At 40.7% G+C, this 23880-nt stretch overlaps 1 long non-coding RNA gene across 1 annotated transcript; it reads left to right on the plus strand.

Moving 5' to 3' along the window:
• Positions 1 to 13569: 13569 nt before the first annotated feature.
• Positions 13570 to 23646, plus strand: LOC112641243 (uncharacterized). The gene is made up of 3 exons (XR_003124566.3): positions 13570 to 13712; positions 14866 to 15011; positions 23517 to 23646. It is a non-coding gene; the product is annotated as an uncharacterized LOC112641243 (long non-coding RNA).
• The last annotated feature ends 234 nt before the right edge of the window (positions 23647 to 23880 follow it).

Consider the following 23880-nt stretch of genomic DNA (forward strand, 5'->3'; position numbering starts at 1 on the left):
CACAGATTCCAGAACCAGGCTTCATTTAAACCCCACTGCCCCTTAACTAGCTGTGTGACCTTGAGCAAATTATCCCTTTCCTCACCTGTAAGATGGGAGTCTTGAAAATGATAGCTCTTACTCAGAGGGCTGCAGGGATGGCTAAATAGGCTCTCACATGTCCCGAATAAACAATGTCTAGTGCAGCACATGTTGGATCAATGTTGGATATATTGAATACCACAAGTAGTAATCTTATTTTGTTTTTATTTTTTTAAAGATTTTTATTTATTCATGAGACACAGAGAAAAGGAGAGGCAGAGACCCAGGCAGAGGGAGAAGCAGGCTTCCTGCGGGGACCCTGATGCGGGACTCGATCCCGGGATCACGACCTGAGCCAAAGGTAGACATGCAACCACCGAGCCACTCAGGTGCCCCAGTAATTTTACTTACGTTAAAAAAAAAAAAAAAAAAAAAGGTTATTTGGAGATAGCAAAGGATTGCAATTCAAGATAAGCTAGCTTTGGTGAACCCTGGGCAAATCCAAAGAGGAAAAGGGAAGGTCAGTTTTTATTAGGTTTTAGGAGGAAATTGGGGAGGGTGGTTTTGGACAAAACTTTATTGGAGAAGAGCAAGAGTTTGAGGTTGTGGTTTCTCACTGGCCGTGGCGGTGGTTAGCATTATTCCTGGGGCCAGGAGGGCTCTTCTTTTTCTTAAAGGCATGAGATAGATTCCTATGTAAAATGTGCCCTCCCTTGTCGAAATAAGTCATCCTTCCAACTGCTGGTTATATGGGCTTCAATGAGGGGTATAAGCATGAGTATTCCCCCTTCAGAGCTTTCGAATTCCACTGGAAAGGAGGCTTCCTTTTTTTTCACAGATGTTTCTATTAATATAGTATTGGAGACGAATAAGGATGTGAGAGTGCAGCTTATTCCTGCCAGGTTTTCTTTTTTGTTTCTTTATTTTCTCTTCAAAAAAAGTTTTAATTGAATAAGATGAGCTGAGTTAATGAGGCCTGTAGTTGTTTACCTGGAGGCAATGAATCTTCCAAAGTCATTAATCTGCATTTACTGAAGACAAAACAGGATTGTATCACAAGCCACCACCACCATTTCATTTTTGATGAATGGAGAGATTTGGTAGGAGGCGCCTGTGGAGGCTGGCTGGAGCACTTGTCTAAATCTCTGCACTGTGTAGTCCTAGAAGTGCTGGGTCACAAGAGCTGGGCTTATTCAAAATTTATTGAGTTCAGTTCATATCCAGAATGACTTCTACCAATTTATAACAGTGTACAAGAATACCTCTTTCTCCATATTGGTATTGCGATAGGTACACTAGAACTTGACACGCCTTGTTTTTTATACTCTTCCTTTTAAGTATTCCCTATAGTGGAAGTCCGTGCCCTTTATGAAGTTATTTTTTTTACAGAACAATGGAGTCAATTGAGCATCTGACTTTGGCTCAGGTCATGATCTCAGGATCCTGGTATGGAGCCCTGTGTCAGGCTTCTTGGTCTGCAGGGAGTCTGCTTCTTCCTCTCCCTCTTACTCTGCCTTTCCCCCTGCTTGGGCTGGTTCTCTCTCTCTCTCTCTCTCTCTCTCTCTCTCTCTCTCTCTCTCGAGCAATAAAATCTTAAAAAAAAAAGAGAGAGAGAGAAAGAAACAGATGAGTCATTTAGATGTAAATCTGGAGAGTAAGGTAGGCTATCAGGTTAATCATTTGGGTTAGGGGCACCTGGCTGGCTCAGTCCGAAGAGCATACAACTCTTGATCTCAGGGTTGGGAGTTCAAGTATCACGTTGGGTGTAGAGACTGCTTAAATAAATAAAACTTAAAAATAAATAAATAAAATAAGTTGAGTTAAAAGAGGTTAAAGGTGGAGGTAGATGGTAGAGTTGAAATCATGGGGAAAAAGAAAACAAATTGGTTTCTTTGTTTATAAACTACCTTCCTCCACTCCTTTCTGTCAAGCACTAGGGATGAAAGTGGTTCTGTTTTTTAATTATCTCACTGTAGGTTGAGTTCCAGAAAAGTGAGCACAGTGTCACTGAGTTCCATACCCATTTTTCCATGACATCTACTTTAAAGAACAGTACGTGGGGGCACCTGACCAGTTCAGTTGGTGGAGAGTGTGACTCTTGATCTTGGGGTGGTGAGTTTGAGCCCCACGCTGGGTGTGGAGCCTACTTAGAAAATAAATATAGAACAGGACATGTTCATCAGGGGCACCTTTAGATGAAGCTATTGGAGCTTAAGCTTCAGACACTTTACTTATAAGTGGTCCACTCCAAGTTTCTGTGAAGACCCTAGCAATTTTGCGTTTATAATTTGATATTCTTTATCTTAAAGAGGAACCTCCAGAGCTATAGAAGCTTCAGGCCCTACAGATCTCTTCTAGTGATGGTACATGAACACCGAAACGTTTGTATGAAACCGTAACATTCCTTAAAAATCTCAATCTGTTCCCCTTTTGCTTCCCCTTACCTGCTCCCCTACCTTCATCCCAATTAACTAGTCCAGGACAATCCCTACTTGGTTATTAGGTTTTCAGCTTCTGTTCCTCCTGTGTGTGTGCTAAGTCCCAAAGTAAGTGTGTGGCCCAGGGCCATCCCTAGCACATACAAAATTTAGTATATATTTGAAAAATAACGCACCTTGGAATTGACAAATTGCAAAAAAGCATCCACTCAAGAAGATCGATTACAAAAAGGTTGCCCCTGGGCAGCCCGGGTGGCTCAGCGGTTTAGCACTGCCTTCAGCCCAGGGCGTGATCCTGGAGACCTGGGATCGAGTCCCGTGTCGGGCTTCCTACATGGAGCCTGCTTCTCCCTCTGCCTGTGTCTCTGCCCGCCCCCCCCCCCCCCTGTGTCTCATGAATAAATAAATAAATAATCTTAAAAAAAAGAAAAAAAAGGTTGCCCTACCTCCAGGCTGTTGGAGCTGTGAGGGAGTGGCTTCTGAGTTTCATGTCAGCTACAATTCATGATCTTTCTCTGGAGCAGGTGCATGGAGACCACCATGGCATCTCTGTGGCCCTACTTTATCCCAAATGTGTCACTGAGGACAATGCTTTTGGAAACCCAGGTAAATTATATGTAGTGATATTCTAGGAGTTTCATCATTGCCATGAAGGATATTGGTAAGTTTCTTAAAGTTTTGTTCTTCGAGCCAAATGATGGTGCCCAGAGATTGACTAGTGTAATTACCCAAGTCATTGGCTGCTAAGTGCCTGGGAACGAGGCAGCTGTGAGCCTGCAGGCCTTAAGAAATGGATTGCATATGAAAATGGAAAAGAGCTGGCTCTGTGCTAGTGTTTGTGATCGTAGGAATTCACCTGGATACCAGGAGTTTGAAGTAAAGAACACAAAGATTCTGACAAGACATGATGACTGAGACCATTTCTTCAGTTCCCAGTGTGAGAACAGAACCTTAGCTTCTTTCTCCTCATTACCCACCAAGTATTACTGAGTCTACCTCCCAAACATTTGGCAGCACTGATTCCTCTTCATCCTCACAGCTACCATCTGCATTCGGGATTTTATTCTCCTCTGCATCCCTGTCATCCCAGCCTGCATGCAAGGCCTCTGTGTAAGGTGTGCCGTTTACTTCGGGGGGACATGGGGATGATGCAAGTGGTGCCTCCTTGGAGTCCTTTTGGCTCCAGTGTCCCAATGACTGGGAATCTGGGAATCGAAAACTCAAGTATTTGAGGCTTTTTTTTTGTGTAGTTAAGTATCCCAAGGAATCTAGGAGCGAGAGTTTATAAAAGCGGGCTTAATTTAATTCTGCAGCATGTATGCATTTTTACTCAGAAGCCTTAACTCTTGTCAAGTATAATTCACTTTCTTGTGGCTTTAAATTTTACCCGACTCTGAAATAGGGTGGCTTTTATGGTAAGAATTGCTTTCCTCCTGAGCTAGAAGCATAACCATGCATAGGACAGTAAGAGTAAGTTAAATGAGAATGATTACTAAATGCAGCCTCAAAGAGAAGATAGATAATAGCACTTTGCATTCATACCAGCCTGCCTTTCATCTGAGTATCTCAAAGGAAGGCAAAATGTAGCTGATACTGTGTTATGGTTGAAAATTACAATTGTGCAATTTTCTTATTCCTGAGTGTTTCCCTTCTCAAACATGATACTGAGTTAAAACGTATCTAGAATTCAATGTATATTGATTCTGAACACAGGTTTCTCTTTCTGCCCCTCAAACATCAACGCTGAGTTGCAAAGGCATCAATGGACCACCTGCCTTTGTGGTTTTGAAGCATTTGCTACCATTGGAGAAAAACATAATAAGGGATGGGCAGACATCTTTCTGAGCTGTTCTAAAGTTTTTGAGGGAAGACTTCAACTACTTCCATTTTGACCTCAGTTTGTACTTTCTAATTGATCAAGTTCTTTCCAGCTTATCTCTTAACTCAGCCACGACCTAGCAGGTGAAGCATTCTGTGATGGGACCTGAAACCACCCCCTCAGGCAGTAAGGAGTGCTGGGAGCCAGCAAGACCTCACCTGACTACCTCAAGACCCTGATCGGCCTGACCTTCACTGCCCAGCTGCATGGACCCCCACCAACCTCTGTCCCGCATTTTTCTTACATAAACCTAGAAGTATTTTCAACACTTTGGGGCCAGTCTTTGAGACATTAGTCCACTGTCTTCCTGGTGCTAGCCTCTGAAATTCCTTTCTTGCTTCATCACCACTCAGCTCTCTGCCTTTGGAATTTGTCAGCAGTGAGTGGTAAAACCTGGTCTGCTTGGGACCCCCAGAGCCAGGTGTTCCTGTGCCCTGGGACTCCTGTTAACTTTTGGTGGAAAAATTAGAGGTGAAGATGGAAAGAGAATATTTTCTATGTCCCCCAAATAGATTAAATCATGGTGCTAACACTTCAAGAATGCATCAGAGAGGGGCACCTGGGTGGCTCAGTGGTTGAGCTTCTGCCTTTGGCTGGGGTCTTGATCCTGGCGTCCTGGGATCAAGTCCTACATCAGGCTCCCTGCGGGAAGCCTGCTTCTCCCTCTGCCTATGTCTGCCTTCCTCTGTGTGTCTCTCATGAATAAATAAATAAAAATCTTAAAAAAAAAAAAAAAAAGAATGCATCAGAGAGCTCCACTCTACTGAAGCAAAAGTTGTACAGGAGGTAGGTGCTCAGCAGTATAGATGGAAATTATTCAAAATTCAATCTCTGAATTACACCACTGTAAATGTTCTATGTGTTGATAAGAAAAGGGTTTTTTTAATATTTATTTATTTTATTTGAGAAAGGGAAAGTGAATGAGAGAGCAAGCAGGGAGGGGAGCAGAGGGAGAAGCAGACTCCCCACTGAACAGGAGCCCCTCCTGGGACTCGACCTCAGGACCCTGGGATCATGACCTGAGCTGAAGGCAGATGGCTAACTGAATGAGCCACCTAGGCATCCCTGTATTGATAAAAAAAAAAAAATTATAGAAATCCCCAGAAATGCATTGCTACTGAGCCTCTTTACACGCTTTCTATTGTAAAGTTGTGACCTAATATTTTTTTGAACGACTTTAAAATGTTCTTATAATACCTATTTATAGGCATGCATTTTTGAGTACTGACATAAGGGAAATTAAACAGTGAGCCTCTAAATCTCTATAGATATAGAAGAACATTTTTTGAAAGTCATTCACAAAAAAAAATGTGCAAAAAGTAAACAAAATTTTTCCTGGGGCACCTGGGTGGCTCAGTGGTTGAGCATCTGCCTCTGGTTCAGGTCATGATCACGGGGTCTTGGGATCGAGTCCTGCATCAGGCTTCTCACAGGGAGGCTGCTTCTTCCTCTGCCTATGTCTGCCTCTCATGAATAAATAAAGAAATCTTTAAAAAATAAAAATTTTCTCAAAGTAGTTAAAATTTTCTTTTTTCTTTTTTTTTTTTTTTTTAATTTTCATGCTAAAAAAGACCACATCTTGGTGATCCAGGGGATGGGTTAAATGGTTGATGGGTATTAAGGAGGTCACTTATGATAAGCACTGGGTATGTAAGTGATGAATCACTAAATCCTGCTCCTGAAACTAGTATTTACACTGTGTTAACTAACTGGAATTTAAATAAAAACTTGAGACTACTTAAAAAGAGGCCAAGTCTTAGCATAAAGGGAACCAAGAGGTCCAGGCTTCACATTCTCAAATAACCTCATAATCTGACACTTCAAATGATCTCCAAATTAGGTTATCCATATAGCCAGGGATATATTATAACAAAAGAAAAGTATATCAGTCATGCAACTTTGTTAGAGGTCAACATTTTCTGCAAATATACATTTTCTGTAAAACTAATGAATTTTTTTAATATACATGAAATCACAAAAATGGAAGTGTTTTGGGTTTTTAGGATACTGTGACATATTTGATCCTCATCCTGGTTTCTGGTACAGAGTTCCTTTTTTTTAATAATCACAATAGACGGGATCCCTGGGTGGCGCAGCGGTTTGGCGCCTGCCTTTGGCTCAGGGCGCGATCCTGGAGACCCGGGATCGAATCCCATGTCGGGCTCCCGGTGCATGGAGCCTGCTTTTCCCTCTGCCTGTGTCTCTGCCTCTCTCTCTCTCTCTCTCTGTGACTATCATAAATAAATAAAAACTAAAAAAAAAAAATAATAATAATCACAATAGACATTTATTTAAAGTAATACATTTGCAGCTCAAATAGTTCCAAATTGTACATTTCAGGTTTGCCCAACTTAGAAGTATTTGAGGGCAGCTGCAGCCACAGATTTCAACACCATGATTATTTCTTTGCCCATTCCTAACTCCTTTCTTTCCCAAATAACTTCTTTCAGATATAGTCCAAGGTAGAATTATCCTCATATTTTGTCCACTGCTCCTTAGGCAAGATCTGATGCCTCCTGGTCAGGTCCAGTGCCCTCTTACCGTGAAACATCCTGTCGTTATAAAGGTTCTCAGGAAGCCTACTTATGGCCTCTTTCACATCGTCATTCTCATATTGTATCATCTCCATTAACCCCAGTTTATTGAACCCTGCAGCATTGTAATACCACTTTCAAATGTCCTCCAGCCACTGGCTTGATGCTGCAACTGGCCTGCCCACCGTCTTGACTGAGACTGGTAGAAAGTTCCTAAATCCCTTGGAATTTCTTAAGTGATGAGAGCAGTAAAGATGTCTTGTTATGTTAATGATGTGGCTTTTGGAAAGTACCCGAGGAGGGGTTGGTTGCTAAGGAAGCCAACCATGTGATTGGAGGGTTGGAGTTCTCAATCCCACCCCCTTAACTCGGGAGAGGGGAGAGGGGCTGAATCGATCAGCAGCGGCTAATGATTTAATCAACCACACTAATAAGGAAGCCTCCATAAAAACCCCAAGGACAGGGGGCAGAGAGCTGGGCTGGTGAGTGCATGGAAGTCCTGGGAGAGTGGTGCAGTGGGAAGCCTGGAGGCCTCACGCCCTTTCCCCCTCCTAGCTCTGTGTCTCCACCTGGCTGTTCCTGAGTTTCATCGTTTTACAATAAATCCATGATCTAGTAAGTAAAATGTTTCTTCGAGTTCTGTGAGCCTCTCTGGCACATTATTTGAAACCAAGCAGGAGGTCGTGGTTTGGGATCTTTGAGCCCAACAGTCAAGAAAGAACTCTTGAGACATTTTTATGATGCAAAAGGGTGTTTTCATTAAAGCACAAACAGCTGCATTGTGATGGTGAGGAGTGACTGATTATGTAGGGTTTTCTAACCTTTAGAGGTAAAGGTGACCGTTAGGACTCCAGGAAATTGAGTCTATAGATTACTGGGGGTCTATTATTAAGATTGTGGTTTTTTAATATTTTTTTAGTAATCTCTACACCCAACATAGAGCTGGAACTCACAACCCCGAGATCAAGGGTCGTAGACTCTTCTGCTCTTCCGACTGAGCCAGCCAGGTGCCCCTAAGATTGTTTATCTTGTAAATCATGAAGACAGGTGCAAACTATAGTGGAGTTTCTTGTCCTACACGACTGCAATCTTCATCCATTGACTGTTTTTCCTCTGCCTTTATTTCCTAGGCAGTTACTAGTGCCTGACAATGTTATTTATAAATCCCATCTTGGCGGGGGCTGGTTTGCAGGTGTCAGCTTGAGTTATGCCCTCGGCTTGCCTTTTACCCTCTCATCAGTTGGAACCTCCATCTATAGCTGGTGGGTTGGAAGCACAGGTGATGACCTGGACGTGGCGAGGGACAGCTTTGTAGGACTGAGCCCTTAATCTGTGGGGTCTGACACTATCTGAGAAGATGGTGTCAACTGTCCTAAATTATAGGACATGTGGCTGTCGTAGGGGTGCTACTTGGGTTTCCAATTGTGTTGGAGAATCACATCTTGGTGTGGCAAATCCTGCTCCCTATGGGGGAAATGGGTGCAGAACCCCTATTATTACAAACTATTCTTCAATAATAAATTATGATCAGTGAAAGGGGAGAAGATAGTAAGGGAAAGAATACAGGGAGAGCAAGAGAAACATGAAGACACAACACAAGAAAAACCTAAAGTGAGAGAGCGTTTCAGGGAAAAACAAGCACAGAAGCAAAGAAGAAACATGGGGAAAAGAAGGGTAAGGGCTAAGTGTTCAATATTAACTACATATTTCTGTATTGTTTGACTTCTTAGGATGAGCACATTGAAATCACAATCAAATATTACTACCATGCAACTTCCTGATTCCCAAGTGTTTTGCTTTTTTTTTTTTATTAAAGATTTTATATATTTATTCATGAGAGACAGAGAGAGAGACACGGAGGGAGAAGCAGGCTCCATGCTGGAAGCCCAATGTGGGACTCGATCCTCAGACTCCAGGATCACTCCTGGGGCCCAAGGCAGACGCTCAACCACTGCACACCCCCCCCCCAGGGATCCCCCCAAGTGTTTTGCTAACTGTCCAACATGATCTAGTCTGCAGCAAGGGAGAAAGGTGCTGTCTGCTGTTAGGACTGATGACAGGAACCTTCAGAACTTCCAACTAACTCCTCAGGCTGTGTGTTCTTACTCACCAAATTACATGCCACTTAAGAATTAGGAACATTTGGCTAGAAAGAGAATACCACCCCCAAGGGGCTTTCTGATTCTCTTGAGAATTACATTTGTTCGTGTAAATTGACCTCAATCATTCTGGTTTATGCCTCTGTCTCCTGTGAAGCTACTTACTGAGATTGAGATTATTCACATAGAGCTGAAGAACTTCGATTTCTGGGTTTATAAACTAGATTATAAGGCCCTTGAATTCTGTGACAGCAGAGTCCACCCTTGGCAGTGGCCTGTGATCCTTTCTCCTCCCTCTTATCTGTGTTCTTCATATTTACATGCATTCACAACTGTTGGATAAGAACAATTCAATCCAATAGGGTTTTTTCTTTCTTTCTTTGTTTTTTTTTGTTTTTTGTTTTTTGTTTTTGTTTTTTGTTTTTTTTTAAAGATCATTTACTTGAGAGGAGGGAAGAGGAGCAGAGGGAGAGGGGAGAAGCAGACTCCCTGCTGAGCAGAGAGCCTGATGTGGGGCTTCACCCCAGGACCTTATGATCTTGACCTGAGCCAAAGGCAGATGTTTATAATCCACTGAGTCACTTAGGCATCCCTCAATAGAGTCTTATATATAGATGATTTCAAAGAAAATCGTGCATTTTTTAATATAAGACCTCACAAAAACAAACATAATAAAATTGAAAAGTAAAAGTTTTACTGAAAGAAAATAACAAGGTACAATATACAAAATGTCTCTAAGTATGAAATTTCTATAGAAAGTATGAAATAGTGGAAAACTTGAAACAGCCCACATATCCAGATATAGATAGCTGGACTGGTAAATTCTTTTTCTTTTTCTTTTTTTTTTTTTTTTTTTTGACTAGTAATTCTTGATGCTTTTAATCAGTAAAATGCTTTCCAGGCACTGAAAATACTGTAGGAGAGCAATGAATTCTTCTATAGTAAAGAAAACTTAGATATATATTTTTAAGTAAAAACATTTCAGAGCCATGTGTATTTTATGATACCATTTTTGTACAACAATGATATGGAAATGGGGAAAAGGATGATTGGGCATTGTCATTTTCTGTGTCAGACATTCCTGTAGTATTTGAAATTCTTGCAGTTAGCATGTATTTTTAGAAAAATTAGAAAAAAACACCAAAAAGAATTAGCCACTATGTCTTGTGTTGCGATTGTATTTTAAAATGGAATATCTCTTTACATAACAGTATTTTAACCACCTGACATTCAGACTTTATCAAAAAAAGATTTAATATATTATGTACAACATTAATGATTGTGCAAGACGGTGAAAGCATGGACTCAGGCCAATCAAAAAAAAAAAAAAAAGAAAAGAAAAGAAAAACAACTTTCCAGTTCTTCAGGACAGGTCTGAGTGGAATGGCTATCCTAAATTCTATTAAATGTTAAGAGGTAGGGACATCCCTAGAAAGTGGTGAGACTGGTAAAGTTTATGTTTGGTGTTGCCATCCTTCTCTGAGGTTCTTGGGATCATCTGACCTTTACCCAGTAACACAGTACTGCAAGAGCCCAGGATGTTACACCTTCTTAGGGACCAATCTGAGAATGCTAATAGTGATCCCTACTACGTGGTTCTGATGATTCCGTCAAAACTGAGCTGTTACTTGATTGATTTTCCTCTAGTTGTGCTCTTTCTGTAGGAATCCCTTTGGAAATAGAGAAACTAGGCAGATATAACAGTTGACATTTATTGAGCACATAGGTGCTAGGCATTCTATTTACATTATCTTATTAGTTATCTTTTTTTTTTTTTTAAGATTGTATTTATTTGAGACAGAGACACAGGCAGAGGTAGAAGCAGGCTCCATTCAGGGATCCCGATGTGGGACTCGATCCCGGGACTCCAGGGTCATGCTCTGGACCAAAGACAGGTGCTTAACCACTGAGCTACCCAGGCATCCCTAGTTATCGTTGTTATTCCTGTTCTGCAGATGAGAAAACTGATATTCAGAGGGTTACTCAATATCCTACAGTTGATGAGACATGAGTTTAAGATTCAAACTCTGGTGTTTCTGTCTCAGTAACCTGAGATGTTAACTCCTAAGCCATGTGGTTATTGACATGTAGACACTGACCAGTAGCAGCAGCAACATCACCTGGGAAATGCATATTCTCCATCTCTACCTCAGAAGTACTGGGTAAGCTATTTTTAAAAATGCCCTGCAGGCTTTAAAATATATATACATTTAAATCTGGTTCTTGGGCAGCCCGGGTGGCTCAGCGGTTTGGCGCTGCCTGCAGCCCAGGACGTGATCCTGGAGACCCTGGATGGAGTCCCACGTCGGGCTCCCTGCAGGGAGCCTGCTTCTATCTCTGTCTGTGTCTCTGCCTCCCCCCGCCCCCCGTCTCAATAAATAAATAAAACCTTTAAAAAAAAAATGCCCTGCATGTGGGGCATCTGGGTGGCTCAGTTGTTTAAGTGTCTGTCTTCAGCTCAGGTCATGATCTTGGGGCTCTGGGATCGAGCTCCACATAAGGCTCCCTGCTCAGTGTGGAATCTGCTTCTCCCCCTGCCCTTACTCTCTTCTCATGTTCTGTCCCTCACTCTCTCAAATAAATAAATAAATCTTAAAAAAAAAAAAATGCCCTGCAGGTGATTTTAAGGCACACCGACACACAAAATTGTAAAGCAGAATTGTCCAATTGAACTTTCTGGAATGATATTTTATACAATCTTGTCTAATAAGGTATCTTCTAGCCACATGCGGCTACTGAACATTTGAAATGCAGTTAGTGTGATTGAGAAACTACATTTAAATTCTATATAATTTTAATTAAAATGTAAATAGCCACAAATGGTTAGTGGCTACTATGCTGGATAGTACAGCTATTATCTCCTTGTCTACTTGACTGTGGTTCTTTATGACATCATCCTTCACTTCTAAAGAGCACCACTCATGCAGTCAATTGGCAGCAATTACAGCAGAACGGTGTTGGAAATATATTGGAGTAAGTGTAGTCTTATGTAGGACCCACTATCTAGGAGGCTTCCCCCGTTGTCAATGTGTAGTGTTTTAAAAAGAATAGATGAGGGATCCCTGGGTGGCGCAGCGGTTTGGCGCCTGCCTTTGGCCCGGGGCACGATCCTGGAGACCCGGGATCGAATCCCACGTCGGGCTCCCTGCATGGAGCCTGCTTCTCCCTCTGCCTGTGTCTCTGCCTCTCTCTCTCTCTGTGTGACTATCATGAATAAATAAAAATAAAATCTTTAAAAAAAAAAATAAAAAAAAAATAAAAAGAATAGATGAGAGCATTCACCCCACAAGACCCTTAAATGAGTCCATGCAATACTAAATGTAGTGATTAGGTTACTTGTACAGATTGATCATCCCATATAGAACAACAGTTCTGCTGCATAAAAGATGAATTCCACAAATATTGACCTAGATAGGACTTTGATAAAAGGTCATAAATCCTTATGGAATACAAGCTTTTTTTTTTTAAGCATGTAAGAATATACAGATATGATAACTCATTTGATGTGACTCAAAGGCAATTTTTTTTGGACAAGATGTTGGCCCTTTATACCATTAGGAAGTAGCCGACCTGAAATATAGTAAACATAAGAGTCTGTAAACTTCAAAATTGTAACTTGGTTTGTAAGTGGTAGAAATGAAGAGAGGCAGTGTAGTCATGCCATGTAGGGTGGAGAAAAAGACTATGTCAAGGCTAGAATTTTTTTTTAAATTTTTATTTATTTATGATAGTCACAGAGAGAGAGAGAGAGAGAGGCAGAGACATAGGCAGAGGGAGAAGCAGGCTCCATGCACCGGGAGCCCGACGTGGGATTCGATCCCAGGTCTCCAGGATTGCGCCCTGGGCCAAAGGCAGGCGCCAAACCGCTGCGCCACCCAGGGATCCCAAGGCTAGAATTTATTTACAACTGTCGAAAGGAGGGGTGGTGCCTGGCTAGCTTAGTCCATCAAGCATGTGACTCTTAATCTCAGGGTCTTGAGTCCAAGTCCTACATTGAGTGTGGAGCCTACTCAAAATAACAATAAAATAAAATAACTTAAAGAACCTCACAACTATCCAGAGGAGAGAGAAACTCCAGCTAGTGAACATTCTTGATAATACACTGAAACAGATACTAAGAATTTTAAATCCTCCTGCTCACCTTGGGAAGTTCATTAGCAGGCGCCAAGGGTCAATTCCAACAAACATTGATTGACTTGTGGGTCAGCACTGATGAGAATTTAATGATGAGAACAGCTGTGTTCCTGAGAGAGGCATGCTGGGAGATGTACATTAAGAAAATTACTATGGGAAGGGGCTGTTGCGGGACTGCCTTCTAGGGACCATGAAGACCAGAACGAGGTGGTTGTTGTTGGGACTGGGAAGGTAGGGAAGGCTATGTGAAGCTTATAGAGCTAGAACCCCATGGGAAATTTTTAGATATGGGGGGGCTGAACTTCATTAAAAAACTGAAGTTTAAATTTGGATACTGAAAGATGGTGATATTAACACTGCACTTGAAAGAAAGAGAACATGTGGAAGAGAGGTGATGTGTCATGGACTTGAGGGACTACAGGTCCTAGTAACTTGATGTTATTTCTTGCCATGACCCAAGCAGGCAGAAAATGATTCCAAGGGTATATGATCAAGTGTCTATCAGGTGTTGGCCATGATTTGGAAACTGCGTAGAGGAGAGAACCATAATACATCTTTCTTAAAGAGCGTGGAATTGCAAATCCTGGAGTCTATTTAAAGATCTAAGGTATGACCGGCCTGATAAAATGTCCTTGTTAATTATCTGACAAATTGCTTTACTTCAGTTAATTCTTCCCTCCTTAATATTTGCAGATCTTACACAATTCTTTCTCTTTTTAAAAATATATATATATATTTTAATTTATTTGACAGAGAGTGCAAGTGCACAAGCAGGGGAAGTGGCAGGCAGAAGGAGAGGGAGAAGCAGACTCCGCACTGAGCAGGGAACTCAACATGGGACTCGGTCCCAGGATCCTGGGATCGTGACCAGAGCCAAAGGCAGATGCTTAACTGACTGAGCCACCCAGTTGCCCCTTGCACAGTTCTTTCTAGAGTGTGATGATTTGCTAGATCAGGAGTTCCTTGACTAATGGAACCATTTCTGGGGCACCTGGCTGTCTCTGTTGGTAGAGCATGCAACTCTTGATCTCATGGTTGTGAGTTTAAGCCCCACATTGGGGGTAGAGATTACTTAATAAATAAAAAGTAAAAAAAAAAAAATAAAGAGGCTACTTCTTATTTAACTTCATGTTGTGAGCCCTTAGTCTTAGGACCTAACACACAAATATTGGCTTAAGTATTAGAGTAACATCTGGATGAATGAAATGGTATAAGGACATTGCTCAGTCCTCCTCATTGTTGCCAAAGCTAAGCCTGGCCACAGGAGTCCTGACATTGGCTCAGATTGTTCTTCCAGATGGGCTCTATCGATGTTGGGTATATGGGACAAGTCAGGGCTTTGGTTGGCAGGTGATAGTGATGATATGTGGTGTGAGGTTAGGGGAGGACATCATGGTGATGGGTCTAGGAAAATAGAAGAGAAGATATCTAAGTAAGCTTATTTATTTATACATCTATAAACTACTTATTAGCAAATAAGTCCTACAGATTTATTTCTTTTTGTACATACTCATAGTGTGGTCATGGTGGCATAGCTTTGGTATACTGTCCTCAGTCACAAAGTCCTCAGAAGTGGTGTAGCCATCTGTGGGCCCAAATCTTCAGTTGCTCCAGGTCTTCATGAAGTTTGTCATCCAGACTGGTCAGGACATGGCTGTATTTTCCATAGTTCACGTCCTTTGCTCAAAAACCTTTTGCATGGGATCTCGTACTGGCATGGATTCTACATGATGGTGATCACACATTTCATCTCCTCCTAGTGAGCTCTCCTGCCCTGTCAGTGAGATCGATGTCTGCTTTCCTCGATACTGCATGAGCATACCTTCACAAAATGTGCTGGAACTTCTCAGGGATCACTAGAGGCATGGCGGCGGCCCCAGAGGCAGAGTAGGCCTCCAGTGGAAGAGTTAAGTACATTTATTTTTAGTACTTTTCTACTTTCTCTATGTTACTCTGATCAAATTTTCATTTTTCTTCCTTCAGTTCTCAGATACCTGTACTAAAAGGTAATATATACAAGGCACTGTGCTGACAGGGTACAAAATACAAAGAGCAAATTCTAGAGTACAAAGTATCCCATCTGTAGGGGCTGCACTGTTCCTTAAAGCTCATATTGCCATGTCCAGTGAGTCTTTGATAGCCTTCTTGCTTTTCAGTGCAATCTGGTACCTGTGTTCTTCTCATATTGCATTAATTCTCTTTGAAAGATTTCCCCTCACTTCACAGGAATGCATAATATAATCTGTCTTACCTAAAAAGTCTTCTGTTTTTAAAGAGTCTCTTGTTTCATGGGGAGAATATTTCAATCGTAATATTACCATTGGGGCTTGACTTGCTGTAAGGTATATATTTATTTTCCTTATCGATTTAATGGCCTTTTGATAATTGTCCATGAGACTCAGCAAAGTTCTAGCATTGATATTTAATATTTTAAAACAAGTCGCTTTCTCTGTGATTCTAATATAGATCCAGTATCTGCTTTGGATTTGATAATATACTGCTTAAGAACCAGATTTATTATTTATTTATTTATTTATTTATTTATTTATTTATTTATTTATTTATTTAAAATAAAAGACATGAGAGACACAGAGAGAAAAGAGACACATGAGAGACACATTAATTTATTCATGAGAGACAGAGAGAGAAAGAGAGAGGCAGAGACACAGGCAGAGGGAGAAGCAGGCTCCATGCAGGGAGCCCCATGTGGGACTCCATCCTAGGTCTCCAGGATCATGCCCTGAGCCCAAGGTTGCTCTAAACCACTGAGCCACCCAGGCTGCCCAAGAGCCAGATTTAAATGTATATATTTTTTAAAGCACTGACCTTGCTTTGGGAAGCAGTATGTATTTTCTTAGCCCCTGCTTAAGCAAGCAGTGGTTACAAAAGAACCCTTTCCACCTTCTTTGTCCTTTATTGTTTTTTTGTTTGAGAAATAAATGCATTGCACTTTCTTACATGAAAGTTGGATCCTTATTTTTATGATTCTTATGAATATTTCACTGTTTCTAACTAACTTAGGAATTATGCATGAAAAATAAAAGAACTAAAACTGGGTTTGCCAAATCCTGAGGTGAGCTTATTGAAATTGGAGACAGTAATAAAGCAAACAAAGCCAAAATAAAATAAAAGACAGTATGCTCACTGGAAAAAAAAGGAAACAAGTTTGTCATTCTAAGTGAAGCAGGTGAGGATGAGAGATGAGAACCAAGGTTATAATAAAAATAATAAATGAATGGTCAATTCAAATCCGATATAAACCCCTGGTTCTCAAACTTTAGTATGTATCAGAACTACCCTGAGGACCTATTAAAGTCCTTTCTGGACTTCACCCAGAGTTTCTGATTCAGTAGGTCTGGAATATTTGTTTTTCTAATCAGTTCCCAGGTGAAACTAATGCTGCTGGTTTAGGGACCACATCTTGAGAACTATTAATTTAGCCAAATAATAGAACACTAGACACCATTGAACTTGATCATGTAGATGTATTATTTATTAACAGAGAATGGTAAATTCATAATGGAACTAATGAGACGGAAAGATAGGGAGCCCCCCTTCTTGGTCCCCACCAATCTTATCTTTTTCAATTCTTTGTACATTGGTAGTTGCTGAGACATCAACTTTGTATTCCAAGTTTTATAATTAATGGAAAGAAGTAAGCTTTCCTTGCACAGTGTGTTGTGTCAAGATGTAGCCCTAGTAAGTGTCAGAAAGTCATCTATGGAAGAGTTAGAGATAGTGAATGCGGAAGGAACGATAATATTAGAAAGTCACTATTTGCAACTCCTAATGTAATAATCCAATCAACGATCATCACTGGATGAAACAAGTAGGTGAAAAGCTGATGGTGATCTTTAGAGTGGAGGTATTCAATAGTTACTACACAAATCTGATTAATCTTAATGCAAATATAGAGAAACAATGAGACATTTTGGTGCTTGATATGATGCAGCACGAAACACCACACTCTAAGTATTTCTGCCAAATATGGGGAAACTGATTCTAACCAAGACTCTGGGGCTTCCTTCTATTTACAAAAACTATGGGAGAAAGAAAGAGATTGAGCTATGGCACAGGGAAGAAAACAGACACATCAAGAATATGGAATATTCTACAGGAGAAATCAGTGACATGGGAGGAAAAATTAGAGTAGCTTCCCCTTGATTCAGAGAGTCATAATAAGCCAATGTGTCAGTGGACCTTATTTAGATCTTGATTTGGACAAGCTAAATGCAAAAATATATATACATTAAGACCAGGAAATGCATAGCCTGAAAATTAGCCAACACCAAAGATTTATTCTTTTTTTTTTTCAAAGATTTATTCTTAATTTTGTTAGATTGATATTAACATTTAGTCAGTAAGAGAATGGCCACATTTTAAAGAGATACATACTGAAAGGAAATAATATGACATCTAGGATCTGCTTTAAAATGGTTTTGTAGGGCTGCTTAGTTGGCTCATTCAGTAGAGCATGTGACTCTTAATTTTGGGGTCATGAGTTCAAGCCCCAAGTTGGGTGTAGAGGATACTTTTAAAAAATAAAATAAAATAGGAAAAAAAAAATAAAATAAAATAAAATAAAATAAAATAGGGATACCTGGGTGCCTCAATGGTTAAGCTTCTGCCTTTGGCTCAGGGCATGAACCTGGAGTCCAGGGATCAAGTCCCACATTGGGCTCCTTGCATGGAGCCTGCTTCTCCCTCTGCCTGTGTCTCTGCCTCTCTCTCTGTGTGTCTCTCATGAATAAATAAATAAAATCTTTAAAAATAAATAAAAATAAAATAAATAAATACAATAGTTTTGCAAAGGGATAAAAGGGTAGAAGGAAAGTCACAAAAATTTGATAAGCATAGTGTCTGGATAATGGGTATATTAAAATGCATTATCATATTCTCTCTACTTAGCGTGTGTTAAAAATTATCATAATACAAAATAGTGGAAAGAGTAACCTAATCTCCAAAGCTTTTCTTCTCTTAGTCTTAAATTGTGATAATTTTAAAAATCTGAAGTAAATTTTCAATGTCCTGATATTCTGTTTACAATCCTGTTTGCCTGCATTGCTTATCCACCATGTGACCTTGGGCAAAGGAATTATTAGGTTAGTTAAGTGGCAGTAATAATAGTATCTGCTCTAGGGTCTGTATGAGGATTAAAAGCGATAATGAATGTAAATCTCTTTACTCAGGGTCTGATGCATAGTAACCACTCAATAAACATTTGTTATTATTATTATATAAATAGTTGTTTTTTTCTATCCCTCTTTTTGTTTTTAAAGGTTTATTTTTTTGAGAGAGAGAGAAAGTGAGCAGGGGAAAGGCAGAGGGAAAGAGAGAGCACGCCCGAATCCTCACCCAGACTTCCTGCTGAGCATAAAGCCCCTACACAGGCTAGATCCCATGACCCTGAGATCATGACCCAAGCTGAAATTAAGAGTTGGTAGCTTAATTGACTAAGCCACCCAGGCACCCCTTTTTTCCCCTATCCTTTTAATAAATCAAGAGTTTCTTTTCCTCTCAGACTGATCATTTATAAAGGAGATATCAACAACAGTAAGGATGTTGTCTACATTTTAAAGTGATGCGCTCTACTGGTATAGTTAATTTATAAGCTTAAAAGATTATTTAAATATATAACATATGTTAATGACATTAAAATATTTTCAGTGGGTTTTGGGGCTTGAGAAAATGATTTTAAAACAAATATCCTTTCATCATTCACCAATGCTAGTACAGCATGACTTGTTCTTCGTTTGCATAAATAATCTCTGTGCATTCTTCAGAAAAGGTAAACATCTTTGCTAAAGCTCTTAAAGCCTAGCTGAATTTAGAAGTAAGCCGTAATCCCAAGTTGACTTAGTCAGCTTCGGAACTGCCGTACCCTTACAGATGGATTGTCAGTCTTGTAACGGTGGTGATTTGAGTGCCATAGGAGGAGATCCAGAGGGTCCTGGGAGACAAGTGCAGATGACTCCCAAATTCTTTATGGACAAGGAAGTAAAATTTAGGAAGTGGCACATTTGGGCAGGGGGGAGGAATTCAGTACTGTTGGTTCTGCAAGAAGGAGGAGAACAATACATCTGGAGAATTAAACGGAAAGATGAGCACACAGATGGGTTAAGAAAGCAGTGTTTTGCCAACTGGATAACATCTGGCATGTTAGAGTGAAGTTAATTACCTAACAAGCTAAACAAAAGTCCAAGTAGCAAATGATCTCTTCATCTTTCTGCAGGAATATAACATCCCAAAATAAGGCATGTTATATGGGAAAACCAGAGACATGGATAGAGTTTAAAAAATAAAATCCTCCTTTCAACAGATGTGGAATCCACAGCTGGAATTAAAGCAGTCAGGAGTGTGGGAAGGAGGCAGTTTATAGAAAACCTAAATGTGGTATTAACTCTGGCAGTGGATTACAGCATAAAAGACAGCAACACATTTTCTTTCTCCCAGGATTGCTATGGTTTATCAGTTTATCAGCAATGCTTACAAAGCAAAGCATATACAAACAGTTTTTCAGAAACAAAACAGAGATTTATATTGGTAACCGATTACAGGTCCGTGACTACAGTAAAACTTTTCTTTGAGATAAACTTACTTGTAAAATGTTGTATGAGTTATCAATATTATTGAGATGCTTTTCCTGCCAAGACTTATCTTCATGATCCTCTCTCTTTGTTCTATATCACCACAGCCTGGGATATCTTTCTGAGGCAGTGAATCCAATCTGAGTTTTCGTCACAGTGACAGAAATTAAAGTAGCACAAAAGATCCAATCTCTCTCTGACTTTGGTGGGGGTGGAGGGAGAAAGCCTTAGGTTTGCAATTCTACCTCCAAGATTCTTACCGTCTTAAATCCTAAAGAACAGTAATTTTCCAGTCTTTTGAAAAGTAATAATACTTAAAAATTTATTTGGTCTTTCTGATACATTAAAGGTAAAGATAGGGCAGCCCCGGTGGCTCAGTGGTTTAGCGCCACCTTTGGCCCAGGGTGTGATCCTGGAGACCCGGGATCGAGTCCCATGTCGGGCTCCTGGCATGGAGCCTGCTTCTCCCTCTGCCTGTGTCTCTGCCTCTCTCTCTCTCTCTCTCTCAAATAAATAAACAAATCTTTTTAAAAAATAAAGATCAAGATAATGTTTTATTCCAGTTCCCAAAGCTGGATGAGATGGTAGGAGCAAAACTACAACATGCTGCTGACAGGCAGTCAGCCATAGTCAATGAGCACCACTATATCCCATGTACAATTCTAGGTGCTAGAGCTATAGCTGTAAGTAGACAGACAAGGACTCCAAACACAGGAAGCTTCATTTTGGTGGAAGGAGAGACAAAGAAATAAACCAAATCATTTCAGCTAGTGGCCAGTGCTGGGGGAAAAGAACATAAGGTCATGTGATTGAGAATGTTGGGGGGACCACTTTAGTTTGGATGATGAGGCAAAGGCTCAGAGAATGGATTGTCAGTCTTATGACGTGGCTCTCTGAGGAGGGAGCTTATCACTGAATCAACAAAGGAGCCAGTTACATCAAGAGCAGAGGCAAGAACATTCCAGGGAGAGGATAGAGCTAGTGCTAAGGCCCTACGGTAGGAATAAGTTTGATCAGGGACAAAGTATGGAAAATATAATGCATTTGTAATGAAGTTACTGATTGCATTAAATCTGCTTAAGATGACAGTACTAATAGTAGAAAAACTAGTCCTTAGGAGGGAAATGAAATTCAAAGTATCCAAGAGTGGTGCCCATGATTGCAGTATGACTGAAAGAACAAGCAAGGCCCAGATGTTACAGAATAAATGCGCTTAATTCCTGAATTAATTCCAATTACTCTTGGCCTAGACTCAAAACCATCATAAGAACACTATCCAAATGGACTCAAAGAGTACAATATTTTTCCACAGTTTAAACATTAGGAAGAAGGCAGACCATAATGTCACCACTGTAAAACAACTTATAACAACTCTCTTCTCCCCATTTTAAGGCCCTCCTGAGAAAGCACTGCAAAAATGTTTCCTAAATATCTTTTAGTTCTCCTGAAGTATTGGTTAGAAAATATTAATATTGTAAGGTTCATAAGTCTTAAATCTATTTTTAGATTAGTTTTGAGTGAAGTTTACATTTTCATGAAGTTATTTGTCATTCTACTCTGATCCTTAATAGATAGTTTCAATATTTTTGCTAACTAGTTGTCACTTGATAGGTTTAACTGATGGCTACTTGTTGAGGCTCAAAGTTGAGAAAACTTAGAATGAGCTGCCATCTTTGTAGCTTTTCTCTTAAATAAGCAAATAGTTTAGAAAGGTGATTCAAGCTAGCTAAAAATACATATAGTATATATATCTTGGGATGCCGGGGTGGCTCAGTGGTTGAGCGTCTGCCTTTGGCTGAGGACATGATCCTGTGATCTGGGATCGAGTCCCACATCGGGCTCCTTGCGTGGAACCTGCTTCTCCCTCTGCCTAGGTCTCTGCCTCTCTCTCTCTCTCTCTCTCTCTCTTTCTCTTTCTGTGTCTCTCATTAATAAATAACTAAATAAATAAAATCTTTTTTAAAAGTATAAATATGTCATATGTTTTATGTATATATAAAATATCTGATTTATCCATCATCTATCAGTGAATGAATGCGTGAATTGCTTCCATGTCTTTGTTACTGATTGATCTATCACAGCTGCTAACTCAGGAAATGAATAGATGAGTCCCCGTAGCTTTCCCTCCCAACTTCTCCATCCCACACAATCCAGAGGGGGCTGCACTAATCGAGACCATCGCCCTGGCTGGGTTTGCCAACACCATTGCTCAACAAACTTGGATAAACTCTCTTGAAAGAAAAGCCCAATAACTCAAGGGTCAAGGGTTTGGAAAAGACAAAGGGAGAGATAGATTTCAGGTGCCAGCAACTGGAAGAGGTGGCAGGTGCAAGGGAATTAGGAACGTTAGACTCTGGATCACTTTTGTAAGAACATTGAGGGTTTTGTAACTTGTTCAAATTTGTTCTCTTTGACAGTCCATGGCCTAGTAGAGAGAGTAGTTAATCCTTAACATTACAAGCCAGTGTGTCTGTGTTCAGGAACAGCCAGACTGCTTTTCTCAATGTGGTCCACTCTGAAAATCCTCAGGGAGAGAAGCACGTTTGCTGGTGATCAGAGAAAGGAAAACAAGGGGCATCCCTGGGAACTGCTACCAGGAAAAATAAAGAAAAACAGCTTAGGGGAAATCTGCTGAGCATAAAAAACAGCTGCTGGTCACCCACTCTCACTTCTGGGGTGGAGATTTTCAACTTGGAAGATGAGTAGGTTCCACAATTGCTAATGTCCTGTTTGCATCCTAGGACGATTACACCAGCCTCTCTGATGCAGGCATCAGTATTTTTTTTTTAATTTAATTTATTTATTTGAGAGAGAGCAAGTGAGAGAATGAGCACATAGCAGGACTGAGCCACCCAGTTACCCGCAGGCATCAATATTTTTTTTATAGTTCCCCAGGTGATTGCAGAATATAGTCAAGTTTGGGGCACCTGGGTGGTTCCACCTTCGGCTCAGGTCATGATCTCTGGGTCCTGGGATCTAGCCCTCTGTCGGGCTTTCTGGTTAGTGGAGAGTCTGCTTCTCTCTCTCTCCCTCTGCCCCTCCCCATCACTTGTTCTCCCACTCTCTTAAATAAATCAATAAATCAATAAAAAGAAAAAGAAAAGAATGTAGTCAAGGTGAAGACCCCCTGCCTTAGGAAGCACTTCTCAAACTTTAAAGTTCTTATCAAACCACCTGGGGAACTTATTAAAATGTAGATTCTGGTTCAGGATGTCTGGTCCTGCATTTTTCAACCCAGCTCCCAGAAGTTACCATTGCTGGGGAGGGGGGTGGGGGAGCGGGTGGGAGGGGGCCCGAAGGAGGGGTACCCTGAGCTGCACCAGCCTTCTAATATTAATTCTGGACACCAGCTGATTCTGCAGTGTTTTCAGTGCCTGCCATTAAGCCAGTACTCAACACTTGAGTGTCAGACATTTTAAAACATAAATCTTGAAAACCTCATTAAATTTAGAATAAAATCTGAACTCACAATGGCTTTCAAATCTTCTAATGTGACAGGGTAAAGCTTTAGCCTACAGCTCTGCACTGACTCACCCTGCTGCAGGTACAGAGACCCTTACCGCTCCTCAAGCATGCAGACCTACCTTCCCTGCAGGGCCTGCAGAGGAGCTCTGCTTTCTGCCTGGAATAATTCCCCCTCCATATCCTCATGGCTTTCCCCCTTTTCAGCTCACTTGTCACTTCCCTCGCTCTTCTTGGATCTCTCATTCTAAGCAAGCCAACTTCCCTCCATCTCATAACTCTCTTCTCCATGTAGCTCTAATCGCTCTTTGAAATTGGCCTGCCTATTTGTTTGCTTATTGCTTTCCTGTCTACCTCCACAGCAATATTAGCCATGAAAGAAAATCTGCTGTCTGTCTAGGCCACTGCTTCACCCCTCAGCTCCTGGTAAAGAACCTAGAGGAGAGAAGACATGCACACAAAATGAAATTGAGCAGTAGGAGTATCAGTCAGGTATTTATATGGAAAAGGAGAATTAAGTTTCAGTAAGTACAAATTGTTACTGAAGAGAGGGTAAGGTGTGGATTTCTGTGGTAGTGGCAGTGAGTACAGGTGGGGTTGAACCAACAGGATCATCTACTCATCACTGTGAGCCTGGCCTTGGCTCACACAGGACTTCTACTCCATGCTTATAGGAAAATCTTTTTTTTTTTTCTCCCCCAAGATTTCTTCTTACTCTAACCAAAC

This window comes from Canis lupus, chromosome 33, assembly GCF_003254725.2.
Source record: "Canis lupus dingo isolate Sandy chromosome 33, ASM325472v2, whole genome shotgun sequence".
Classification (NCBI taxonomy): domain Eukaryota; kingdom Metazoa; phylum Chordata; class Mammalia; order Carnivora; family Canidae; genus Canis; species Canis lupus.